The following is a 12,344-nucleotide window of genomic DNA, read 5'->3' on the forward strand; positions in this document are numbered from 1 at the left end:
GAAATTGCCTGGCACATAGTACGCACTTAATAAATTTGCTGGCTGACCTTCTTTGGACCCTCAGCACTTGCTACAGTGCCTGCACATAGCAGGCGCTTAATAAATGCTTTATGACTGACTCAGGTTAGAAGTCCCGGCCTTGCGGCCCCCAGCTGGGAGTATCAATCAGCCCCACGGAGATGCTCCTAATTATGACAACTGTGGGAGGCCACTGGATACAAAGAATTCCGGCCTCAAGGACTCACTATCTCTCTGGGTGACCTTGGGCAAGTGACTGCCCTGCTCCGAGAGCCTCCTTTTCCTTCACTCTAAGGCGAAGGGGCTGGGCTCGGTCTCCAGGTCTTCACCCGGGTTCCCCATTGGGCTCTCCCGGTCCTCCCTAGGGCCCGGGGCCCTCCCTCCTCAGCCCTGTGTCCTCTAACCCCGGCCCAAGCTCGGGGTCAGGTGGCGAGAGTCGGCCCCTCCCCCGCGCTCCGGCTCGTGCCCGAGGGGCGGGGCCGGGCATGGCACCGCCCCCTGGCACCGCCCCTTCTGAGGCCGCCGGCCGGGTCCGCGGGAGTCCCACGTGCGCCCCTCCAGCTCCTGCTTCAGCCGCAGCCTACGCCTCACGCTCTCCTTCCTGTCCGGCCCCTCCGACTTCCGGCAAAGAATCCCCCGGCGCGACCTCCCTGAACCACCCCCTAGCCCCCACCTGCTTCGGGAAACACCCTCTCCTCCACTCTTTCCTCCTACAGCGTGACCGACCTTTGGGTTTAGGAGAGGGGTGTCTCCTTTTGAGGGTCAGCGAACGAGGAGCACGTATGAGCGCGCGCGGTCGGGAGAGGTATCCTTCCGCCGCCGCTTGTTCCCAGGCGCCCCCCGCGTTCCCTTCGCGGCAGGTCCCCTCCGGGCCCCCGTCCCCTTCCCCCCTCCCGGCCGGTCCTTGCCTCCTCCTTCCTCCCTCCTCCCTCCGCCCGCCTCAGACTGTTTTGGTAGCAACGGCGGCGGCGGCTCCCGGCAACTCGGTGTCGTCGGTCGGTCGGGCGGCCTTTCCCGCCCCCGCCCCTCCCCACCCCGCCCCTTCCCTTCCCTCGGGCTTGGGCTCGCGGCCGCCGGCTCCTCCTCCTCCTCCTCGGTCTCGACCTCGGCCTCGGCCTCCTTCTGCTCCGCGGTCCCGGCCTCGCTTCTAGTCAGGCGCCCGGGCCCGGCTCCTCCCCCGGTGTATGGGCTGGTCAGCAGCATGTCCCTGAAGCCGCAGCCCCCCCAGCAACCGCCGCAGCCGCAGCCTCCGCAGCAGCAGCAGCAGCAGCAGCAGCAGCAGCCGCCGCCGCCACCGCCGCCGCCGCCTCCGGCCCCAGCGCTGCCCCAGGCCCAGGCCCAGCCCCCGGCTCAGGCCCAGCCCCCCGCGCCCGGGGCCCTGACGGTGGCGGCGGCGGCAGCGGCGCCCGGGGGCGCCCGCAAGCCCGGCGGCCTCACGTCCTCGGCCTCCTCGACCTCGGCCTCCTCATCGTCGGCGGCCGGCGGCGGCGCCGGTGGAGGGCGGCAGAACCTGGGCAGGTGGGTGCGGGGGACTCCCGGCGGGCTGGGGTGGGGGGCGCCTGTGGGCGGGCGGGGGGATGGGCCGGGCCCGCGGGGCAGCAGGAGCCGCAGCCGCAGAGGCAGCCGCAGGAGGAGAGGGCCCAGAAAGGCTGCCCGAGGCCCCCAGGCCGCCCCGACCTGGCTGTCCAGCTCCTAGTGGGGGAGGGGGGACCGGTCACCTCAAAAATGCCCCGCCGATGGCCGCGGCTCCTCGCCGTGGTGGCCCCGCGGCCGGAGCCTCCCAAGGGCACTCGGGGCCCCTTGGTGGCGCCTGGTCATCCACGGGCCTGGCTGGCCCTGACCGAGTCTTCTGGAGACATCTTGGCCTGGCGACGAGGGGAGCGGGTCCCTGGCATAGGTAGCGTCGGTCCTGGCCCCAACTTAAAAATCCAGACCCACACCTGGTCGGGAAAGGGACAGTCATGGACTCTCGTTTCCTTGGCCCTGCCCAGTTTTCTCCTGAACCCTTCCGGGGGGGGAAAAGAAGACAAAACCCAAGCCCTTCAATGTTGGGGAGAACTCTTTCTGGAGAGATTGACTCCTTACTGGGATAAGAAAGCCGGTGCAAATGAATGAGTTTATAGCTATTCCGAGGGCGATTCCGAATGCCTTTTAAACTTCTGAAAAGTAGGGCTCAGGTATTTAAAAGTTTTCCAATATTATCCTAATAACAGACATTTGCTTATATGACATTCTAGGTAGTAGATTAAAAATAAGTCTGCTGCATCAGATGCGTCGATCTTGCCAAATATTTGTAACCAAACTGGTAGGGGGAGTGGAAAGAGCCGCCTAGTCGGTTGTGGTGGAGGTTCTGTTATCAGCTATAACGTGGCCTCTGGAGGCTTGGACCAGATGACCTCAGAGATCCCTTCCAGCTCCAGAATTCTGTTAGGTCACCTGTCCGACTGCCTCCAAGTAAAGTGGGAAGGCCACAGCAGATGGACAAGCATAGTGCGTTGGATTCCTTCGTGCTACCGGGAGGATTGTGTCTTAAGAGAGTTTAATACCGTTTCCCCCACTGCGGCCATTATCATGAGATCCTTAAAGTGGCCCATAATTATTGAAAGCTAGTTTTTAATTTCCCCTTACTTCACAATCATTCTGGTCCCCATCCTTTCACGAACTACATAAGGTTTCTTTTGGAACATGTGTCCCAGGATTTGTGTCACCTGAATTTTTATAAACCTTGCTGCCGGCCTCTTATTGATACTTTTAGAATCACCTTTACTTTCAACATTATCTGAGTCCTTTTATAAAGCTGGAAACCGAATCACATATCCTAGAACTGTTTTGCTATTCCTATTTCATCTAAATTGGAGATAAAAGTGGGGAAGACATCCCTGTAATTAAAAAGATCACCCAAGTTTGACCTTTGTCCATAGTAAATAAAAAGGCAAAGTATGACAATTAGTACATTATAGGATATTGTCTATGAAAATGAGAGCTTCATTTTTGAAAAAGGGTTTTTTTGGTTTTTATTGGAATGGCTTTAATTTCTACTGTACTGTTTGTTCCTTCACAGCACAATATGTTATGCACACAGTAGACTCTTAAATGTCCCTTTTATTTGTTGTCTGAGACCCCTATTCTGCTGACTACAGTTGTGCACATAAAAGGTGGCTTCTCTTTAGTGTGGATTTTGAGTAGTTTGCAGAATCCCTTAGGGGGTAATTTCAAAACAGGAAAGTGCAATCAAAACGATTATTTGAGTACTTACTGATATGTTCAGAAGTACGCGCTTTTGCCTGTTATCTGGTTCCATAGATTTTTTTTTAACTAAAAATTTGATGTTATTTGTGTTTACATCAGTCATTTCCTACTTTTAATCTTTGCCTCCTCTTCTTCCATCATTCCCTTTCCGTGTTACTAAGAGTCAAAGGTCACAGTGACTACTTAGAGGGTATTCAATATTCTATATCCTTAATCTCCCACCTCCGAGGGAATCAATCTGTTAATAACTGTTCAGCACCTACTGCATGCCAGGCACTGGGGTATGAAGAAGGCAGAAGACAGTCCCTACTCTTAAGGCACTCAGTCAAATGGAGACTACATGCAAATAACTATGTACAAACAAGATGTATGCAGGATAAATTGGAGATAATATCAGAGGGAAGGCATGGTGATTAAGGAGGTCTGGGAGGGCTTCTTGCAGAAGTTGAGACTTTAGCTGAGATGGGAATCCAGGAGATGGACATGAGGAAGAGCATTCCAGGCATGGGGGACAGCCAGGGAAGATGCTCATAGTCTGGAGATGGGAGGTGAGGGGGGAGCAGGGAGCGACAGGGCTGTCTTGTGAGAGAGCAGCCAGGAGGCTGGTGCCACTGGATCTCAGATATATGGGTCAGAATCAGGCATGAGAAAAATGGAAGGGTAGGAGTGGGCCCGCTTGTAGAGGGCTTTAAAAGCCAAACAGAATTTTATATTTGATCTAGAGGCGTTAGGGAGCCAGTAGAGTTTATTGAAAGAAAGGGAAGGCACTAAGGCTCCTAGGTGATGGCAGTGTTACAGTGCTGGGAGTCAAGCAAGATGTGAGTTCAAATCCAGCCTCAGACACTTGCTGTGTGACCCTATCAAATCACTTAGCTTCTGTTTGCCAAGGTTTCCTCATCTGTAAAATGGGGATAATAATAGCACCTGCTTCCCAGGGTTGTTGTGAGGATCAAATGAGATAATAATTGTAAAGCACTTAGCGCAGTGCTTGGTACTTAGTAGAGACCCTTAAATGCTTATTCCCTTCTGCTCTTAGAAGTTTTCCTATTTTAATTTGTGTTATATCTTATGGTACATTAATACTTTATTGCATTCGTATATTACAGCTTGCTGAACTTTTCACCATTAATATGTACCCACTTTGCAGTTTTTTGCCACCACAAAAGGTGAATATGTTGGTGACTATAGGAACTTTTTTTCTTTTTGACCTCTTTGATGTATTGCCTGGCTGTGGGCTTTCTGTGTCAAAGGGCATAGGCTTTATTCTTCAAGTTGGCAGAGTAACTGGCTTGAGGATGTCCAGTGTGCTATGTAAGTCTCTGGGAACACTGAAGTTTTAAGGTCCTTTTAAATGTTTTTACTTCTGCTCTCCCATTTCAAGGTATATTTTTAGTAGCTATAATTCACCAGCAGGTAGTTTTTTGTTTTGTTTTGGACTTCATTTGAACTTTTTGGGGGAAGTCTTTTTATAATTCATGGCATGCCTGAGACAGCTAAGTGGTTAAAATGCTCACCCCTGGGGTTGATGGATTTTTCATGAGGGGCACAGTAATCTTCTGTATACCAAGTAGTTTGGCTTAGGGATTCCTTTGCATACAGCATCTTTTCTTTGAGTGGATTTTTGTCTTCAGTACTTTTAATACTTCCTTTTCCTTGGAACTTGCAACTTCAAAAATAAAAACTGAGAAGTGTCCTAGCATGTTAGAAAATTATTTTTTCTTTCTTTTTAAATATTAATGAAGTTTGTATATTTAAATTAAACAAATTTGAAAATGACTGAAGGTTGCCTATGTTCATGTCTTTTACTCCACATTGTTAAAGCATGCTACCATATTTGCCATGGATAATGTTAGGGTGCCATACCTATGGTTGTGGTTTTCCTGCTTGTGTAGTATTCAGATGTAAAGATTAGTCAAAAATTAACTGGTACTTAGATAATGAAGGGTACAAATGGAACTACTTGTTAGCAAAGGAAATGTTGATGCTTCTCCTAACAGAATAGTATGTTGTAACTGTAATTTCTGTCATTTAACATTCAAATGAATTTTCATTCTATGCAACTAAAAACTCCTTCATGCACAATTGGGAAAAGAACTAAAACATTTATGTACTAAGTTTCTTGGCAGTTTCATCAAGTAGAAAAAGACTGTTCAGCTATAATAGAAATTAGGCTGTCCTTATCCTTTTGTCCATATTATGAATGATGCACTTAATCCACAAGCATTGTAATTTGTTCTTATCTTGCGACAGGTGCCGTGCTATGTAAGTAATGGGGATAGGAAAAACGTCAAAAATACAAAAACAGTCCCATCCACAGGGAGGTTACCTACCAATGGTAGCAGGGGGGCACAGTGAATGGAGCGCCAAGCCGGGAGGCAGGGAAACCTGAGTTCAAATCTGTCCTTTTGTACTTAGTGCTTGTGTCACTTTGCCCCAGTTTGCCTCAGTTTCCTCATCGGTAAAATGGGAATCATAATGGCACCTACGTCCCAGATTTGTTGTGAGGAAAAGAGAAAATAATTGTAAGTTGCTTAGCATAGTGCCTGGCACATAGTAAATACTATATGAATGTTAACTATTATTATTATTAATGGGGGGATAACATGTAAATAGGTACAAACAAGACAGCATATGTATCTTAAAAGAGAAGGCTCAAGTAGATGGAATGAAGAGGGAAAGCTCAGATAAAGCTCCTTACAGAAGGTGGCCTTTAAACTGAAGGAAGCCAGAGATGTCGGAGGTCAGGAGTGAGGAGGAAGAATATTCCAGGTAAGGGGGACAGCCAGTAAAAAAGCACAGAGACTAGAGATGGAGTGATGTGTGGGAGGAACAGCAAGTAGGTTGGTGTAGCATTCATAGAGAGCAATAAAGAGCTTTAGCTGGATGGATGGAGGGAATAAGCATTTATTAGGCATCTACTCTGTCAGGCACTGTCTTAAATGCTTTGCAAATATTGTGTTCTTTGATCCTCACAGAAACCCTGGAAGGTAGGTGTCCTTTTTATCCCCATTTTAAAGATGAAGAAACTGAGGCAGTTAGGTTAAGTTATTTACCTAAGGCACACAGCTAATCAGTGTCTGAGGCTGGATTTGAACTTAGGTTTTTCTGACTCCAGGTCCAACACTCCGTACACTGCACTGCCAGGACAAATAGGGAATTTAAATTTGATCCTGGAGGTCATAGGGAGCCAACGGAGTTTATTGAGAAGAGGGATGATGACATTGTCAGATCTGGGCTTTAGTAGCTGAGTGGAATTAGGGAGACCAATTAGAAGGCTATTTCAAGTAGTGAGTCCTAAGTGCTGAGGACCTAACTCTAGCAGTTGTGACCATGGGAATGGAGAACAGGGAAAATAGGACGGATGTTGTGAGAGCAGACAGTACAAGGTTTGGCAACAGTATTATCTGTGTGGAGAGAGGGAGAAGTGAAGGAGAACAAATCTCAGTGATTGGCAAGATGATTGGCTCCCTTGGTAGTAGTAAGGATTTTGGAAAGATATGGATAGGAATGAGTTCAAATGTCTTAGACTTATAGTGTTGTAGCTGTGGGATTGAAGCTAGAGGAATAAACGAGGAATCACCTGCAGAGAGATGATAATTGAGTCTAGAGATCCAGATAATAGAGAGAGATAATAGGACCAGAGAGGAGGGCCCAGTGCCAAGGATAGATAGTGTGAATGGTCAAGGTGGCGGGGCCCAGAATTAAAGAGGAGGAGAGCAGATTAGGTTACCTTTGGGAAACTGCAAGGTTCTTTTCATGACCATGATATTCTTCCTGAAACAAAGCCCCATCTCCATGATACCAGCATTCTACTAGTGATATTTGGCTGTGAGTCATGGAATTAAGAATGAGTAGGATTCAGTGGAAAGGAGCTTGGTGGGTGTGAGCCGGCTGCAATACAGAACAAATATGGAACTACCAAGAAGAACCAGAATAAAGGATGTTTTCCAGAAAAAAAATTCTGATCAAGGACATGGCTGATCATATGGTGAAGAAAGATAAAAATGGATGCTCCACATGGCACACGATGTGTCAAGAGAAAGGACAGCCATCAGCACATTGAATGGACAAATTGTGGAAAGATCGTGGAAGGATATGGACAAGAAACTGAATGGGAAACTGCAAAGTTCTTTTAATGACCATAAGATCCTCCCTGAAACAAAGCCCCAGCTTTTTAATACAGACATATCACTAGTTGTGCAAGAGTACTGGGTATCAAGTCTTAGGGCAGCTAGGTGGCACAGTGGATAGAACACTGGGCCTGGAGTCAGGAAGACCTGAGCTCAAAACCAGCTTCAGGCACTAGCTGTGCGGCTCCTAGGCAAGTCACTTCACCCTGTTTGTCTCAGTTTCCTCATCTGTAAAATAAGCTGTCGAAGGGAATGGCAAACCACTCCAGTATCTTTGCCAAGAAAACCCCAAATAGGGTTGCGAAGAGTCGCACGTGACTGAACAACATAGTTCGTTCTCCAAGCTAATAAATTGCTTCATAGTTGCCAGCCGGACTTCATTGGTGGAGGGAGCTTGCTTACTGGAATTTACTACATATACCAGTGAAATCATAGATCCATCAAAAAAGATTTTTTTTGGGGGGGGGCGCTAGGCAATGGGGTTAAGTGACTTGCCTAGGGTCACACGGCTAGTAAGTGTTATGTGTCTGAGGCCAGATTTGAACTCAGGTCCTCCTGAATCCAGGGCTGGTGCCCTATCCACTGCACCACTTAAGCTGCCCCAAAAAAGATTTTTGATAAGCCATTTTTTTAATCCGATTGTGCAATGGATAGGATACTGGTCTAGGAGTGAGGAAGACCTGGGTTCAAAATCTGCCTCAGATAATTAATTGCTGTTTGACCCTGGGCAAGTCACTTCTTGTCTGTCTCAGTTTCCTCATCTGTAAAAATAGGGGGAAATAATAGCACCTTCCAAGGTTGTTGTGAGGATCATAATAAATATTTGTAAAGCTCTTAGTGCAGTGTTTCGTACATAGTAGGCACTTAGGAAATACTTGTTCCCTTCCTTTTCTTATCAAGGGATGATAGACCGAGCTACAGTTGTGGAAGAATCATTTTCTTATTGTAGTGATAACTTTTTGTACCTTGATTCAAATTTCCAGCTTCATATACCTTTGTCTAGAATTGTTATTCTCCATTTTGGCTAAATGGCAGATGTTATTTCAGTAGCCTCTAAGAAGGGATCTACTAAATTTAAACCACATTCTTAAAATTGTTTTGTGACAATTAAAATTCGTTTTTGTCACTGTCAATTTATCTGTCTAATTTTATTTTTAAATTATCTTTTTTTTAATTGATGTTTTGTTTTTACATGGTATTCATTAGCTCACATTTCTGAATATTTCCTTTCCTCCACTGGGATCCTATCCTTGATAAATCCCCTTGTAAAAAGAAAAGAAAATGTCAATTAAGAGATCCTTGGTAACTGTGGAGAGAACAGTTTCAGTTAAGTGAAGAGTTCTGGGCCAAAGTCAGATTGAAGAAAGAAAGGAGAGAAGTGGAGCCAAGGAGTAGGGAGCTTTTTCTAGGAACTTGGCTTTGAAAAGAAGAGGAAGAGGGAACGAGATCTCCAAAGGGGGCGGGCAGGGTCAAGTGAAGGTTAAAAATATTTTTATTGATATCTTTTGTTTATATATCATTATTTCTGAATATATACATCCCTTTCCCCTACACAGTGAGCCATTCGTTTTAACAATAAAAAAGAAAAGGGGAAGCAATTGAGCTAAAACTAAAAAATTGACTAAATTTGACAATATGTATATTGTTCCACATATGTACCTCCCCCCCCCCACCTTTGCAAGGAAGGGACAAGGTACATTTTCTCATCATAGGGTCAAACTTGGTCATAGTTACAACAGGGTTCCAGTGAAGGTTTTTTTTTTTTATTTGTTTTGTGTTTATGAATGGAGGAAAATCTGCACAATTGTAGGCAGCGAGGAAGAAGCCAGTAGAAGAGGAGACATGGAAGATTAAAGAAGGAAGGGGATGCTAGTGAGATGGGAAGGGATGGAATTTAGGGTACAGATAAGAGTGGGTGGTTGTTGTAAACTACAAGGAGAAGTATATCTAGATGATGAAGTGGATACAGCATCAAACTTGGAGTCAGAAAGATGTGAGTTCACATCCTACCTCAGCCCCTAGGTGAATGACCCTGTGCAAGGCATAACCTTTCTCAGCTTGTTTCCTCATCTGTAAGATAGGATTAATGAAGCTTGTTTTGAAAATGCAAATTTGTTCCAGTGTTATTGATATATTAAGGAATAATTTGAGCATAATTTGAATTTATTTGAGATTTTGCCCACAAAAAAACAGCCAGAGCACATTAAATTGCACCACTTCATAGTAACTCACAAGCATGCAATCCTTCTAACACCCACTTCCATCATCAGCCTTCAGGTCTTTTTCAAGGTGGAGATCCATTTGGTATAGCTTCTGATGCAGTAGGAACTGTGGGCTTACTCCTCAGCTCACTTTCACCATAGCTGGATCCCCCAGATTCATCCCCATAACTGGAGATACCAGCCCCCAGCCCAGGCCCCATCCCTGGGGCCCTTGGGATTAGCAGTCTCAGGCCATGGGCACTGCCACTTTCATTGTAGTACTTACGTATTTCTTAACCATTTAACGTGTATAAAAATGTACTTCTGTTAAGATTCATATCTTTTAAAAAATATTTCACTGATGATATTTTTGAGTCTTGTGCCTCTCACACCCCATTTTTTCCATAAGCTCTATGGTTTTTTATTGCTTAATTTTGCACAGTGTGGCGACTTTTAGGAATACAAATCTCAAGTTTTAGCTTACCTGCTTCTCTTCCCTTCTCCCTTCCCCCTTTTTCATAGCAGAACTAACTAATGACACCTACCTCCTTGGGCTGTCAAGAGCAAATGAGGTAAAGCACTTTACAAACTGTGAAGTATAATATGAATGCCCGCTATTATTGGTCCTCTAGAGGAGGGAATGGGCAATGATATCCTGGAAGCTTTGGGCAAATGGTCTCTAGTTTTTCAGTGAGTAGGAGGTGTGATCCTCTCCTATGAGGGTGGGAGGCTTGCTTAAGAGAAGCAAATACGCAATTTTGTGGGCAGTTTCACCCCAGAAATAATTTCTGTGTATCTTTGAGTCCATGTACTTCAAGTGTTTACTGTGCTATGTTGGGCCTCTGGTTAGATGTAGGCATATGTCCTTCTAGACTCTCTAAGAGCATCATACAGTGTGCTAGAGGAGAAACACATACTAGGCCTTTAAGGGGTAAAATTTCTTCTTTGGTCTTATTTTTAAATTATTAACTTGAGCATTCCTGAAAAAGATCCGTAGACTAATCATTTTATGGAATAAAACCCTGAGAAAGAAACTAGTCCAGGCTTTCATGTTCTTCACGTAAAAAAGTCCAGCCTTTCATTTTTTTACGTGAAGAACATGAAAGCCTGGAGAAGCTAATTGACTTGTCCAGACTCAAATAGCTTGTCTGATTTTTTTTTTCCCTTCCCATGTATATATTTTTCCTAGATGAAATATGTATTTGTGAACATAGTAAATCTGTACTAAACTCTTTCTAGGTAATATTTTCTTAGATTTTCATTATATGGGCAAAAGCACTATATATATATATAATGTAGAATAAAATATATGTGTTATGGTATTCCTACTAAATATATAGAGAAATACATAGAATCAATAAATTTAGAGTTAGAATGGACAGCAGAGGTTATTCAATAAAACTTCCCCACTTACAGGTGGGGAAACTGATGGCCAGAGAAATTAAATGCCTTGCCTAGGATCACATAACTAAGAAGTAGCAGAGTTAGGGTTCAGATTCACATCTGACTCCAGTTCTTGCTTGACCAATTCTCATTTGAGTATTAGATAAACTTCTTTCAGTTTTGTGAATGCAAACAAAAACCCTCTTCCTTTTAGAAATATTAAAGAAACTACTTTCTTTTAGGAAAGTGTATAAAAGGTTCAGAAAGAAAGCTAAACTCCCAAATGGATTAAAGGTAGTTACAAGCTTAAAATTGGAATCAATCTAGTAAGGTCTTTGTTTTTCCCCAAGCCCTGAAGGGATCAGGGTATTGATCTGAGTGAAGAAGGAAGTCTTTTCTGATTTACTTAAAGTTCACTTTTGACCAACTGGAAAGAACTCTTGAAGGAGTGGTCATAGAGAGATTGAGTGCTTTTCAGAAAATGATTCTCTGACAGTGTACTAAAAGTTAAATGATTATTGTTCTGTTTGATGAAACAACTCTTAACTGAACTGTTACCTAAACTGGGCCAATCTTAACTGTTGAGAATCCTATAAATTGGAACTTATAAATGACTTGTGTGTTGAAGAGATGTCCGAGGGTGTGAAGGGAATTCTATCATCTGGGACAACTCTTTCTCTCAAGTAGAACAATGCTTGGATTAGAATAAATGATAGATTAATAAAAATTGTTACTGGCAGGCTTGTGCCTACAGTTGCACAGTACGGTTTTTTTTTCTTTGACAGTTTTAAGATTTACCTGATGCTAGATTGGTTTCACCAACATTTAAATAACTTTGAATGTCAAATTCAGTCCTGACTGATGCCCTTTCTATTGTCTGCTGACACTCTTCAATCTCTAGTTCGACAAAGATACTGGAACAGTTGCATAAACATAAATCAACATAATAGGAACACCCATGGTAGAAGTTGACTAGCGCTGTGTTGTATATGTTACTGTATACAACACCCAAACATTTATCTAGGAAAAAATAGGAGTCTGAATTGTAACAACTTTTTGAGTGATTGATTCCTCAGAAGGTTTTAGCAAAATGTAAAAGATGAATTGTTATAGTACGTTTAGATTATTTATACAGATTTCCAGAAAATAGAAATAGCAGGTAATCCTGTGATATTTAGGTGGAGTTACAATATAATTTTCTTTAAGCTTTTAAAGTATTTGCCATACAAACCCCATACAGTTTGTGGCTTAGTGTTTAGTAGTGTCCATTGTAACAAAGTGTTGATGGAATTTTATGATATTAACAGAAAGCCATAATCTCAGTTAATGAGATCGTAGGTCTTTGAAATAAGAGATCTACTAT

General features: G+C 44.3%; 1 protein-coding gene across 6 annotated transcripts in view; it reads left to right on the plus strand.

Moving 5' to 3' along the window:
- Positions 1 to 1,486: 1,486 nt before the first annotated feature.
- Positions 1,487 to 12,344, plus strand: part of ATXN2 (ataxin 2) — a 114,188-nt gene continuing 103,330 nt past the window's right edge. For 4 of the 6 annotated variants that reach the window (XM_027857372.1, XM_027857370.1, XM_027857371.1 and 1 more), the window contains exon 1: positions 1,502 to 1,536. The gene's annotated coding sequence lies outside the window, so the exon portion shown is untranslated. Of the gene's footprint in view, positions 1,537 to 12,344 lie in introns of all 6 variants that reach the window. The other 2 variants (XM_027857375.1, XM_027857373.1) reach the window with 1 other exon arrangement.

The sequence above is a fragment of the Vombatus ursinus genome, unplaced genomic scaffold (genome assembly GCF_900497805.2).
Source record: "Vombatus ursinus unplaced genomic scaffold, bare-nosed wombat genome assembly UNPS02012122.1, whole genome shotgun sequence".
Lineage (NCBI taxonomy): Eukaryota > Metazoa > Chordata > Mammalia > Diprotodontia > Vombatidae > Vombatus > Vombatus ursinus.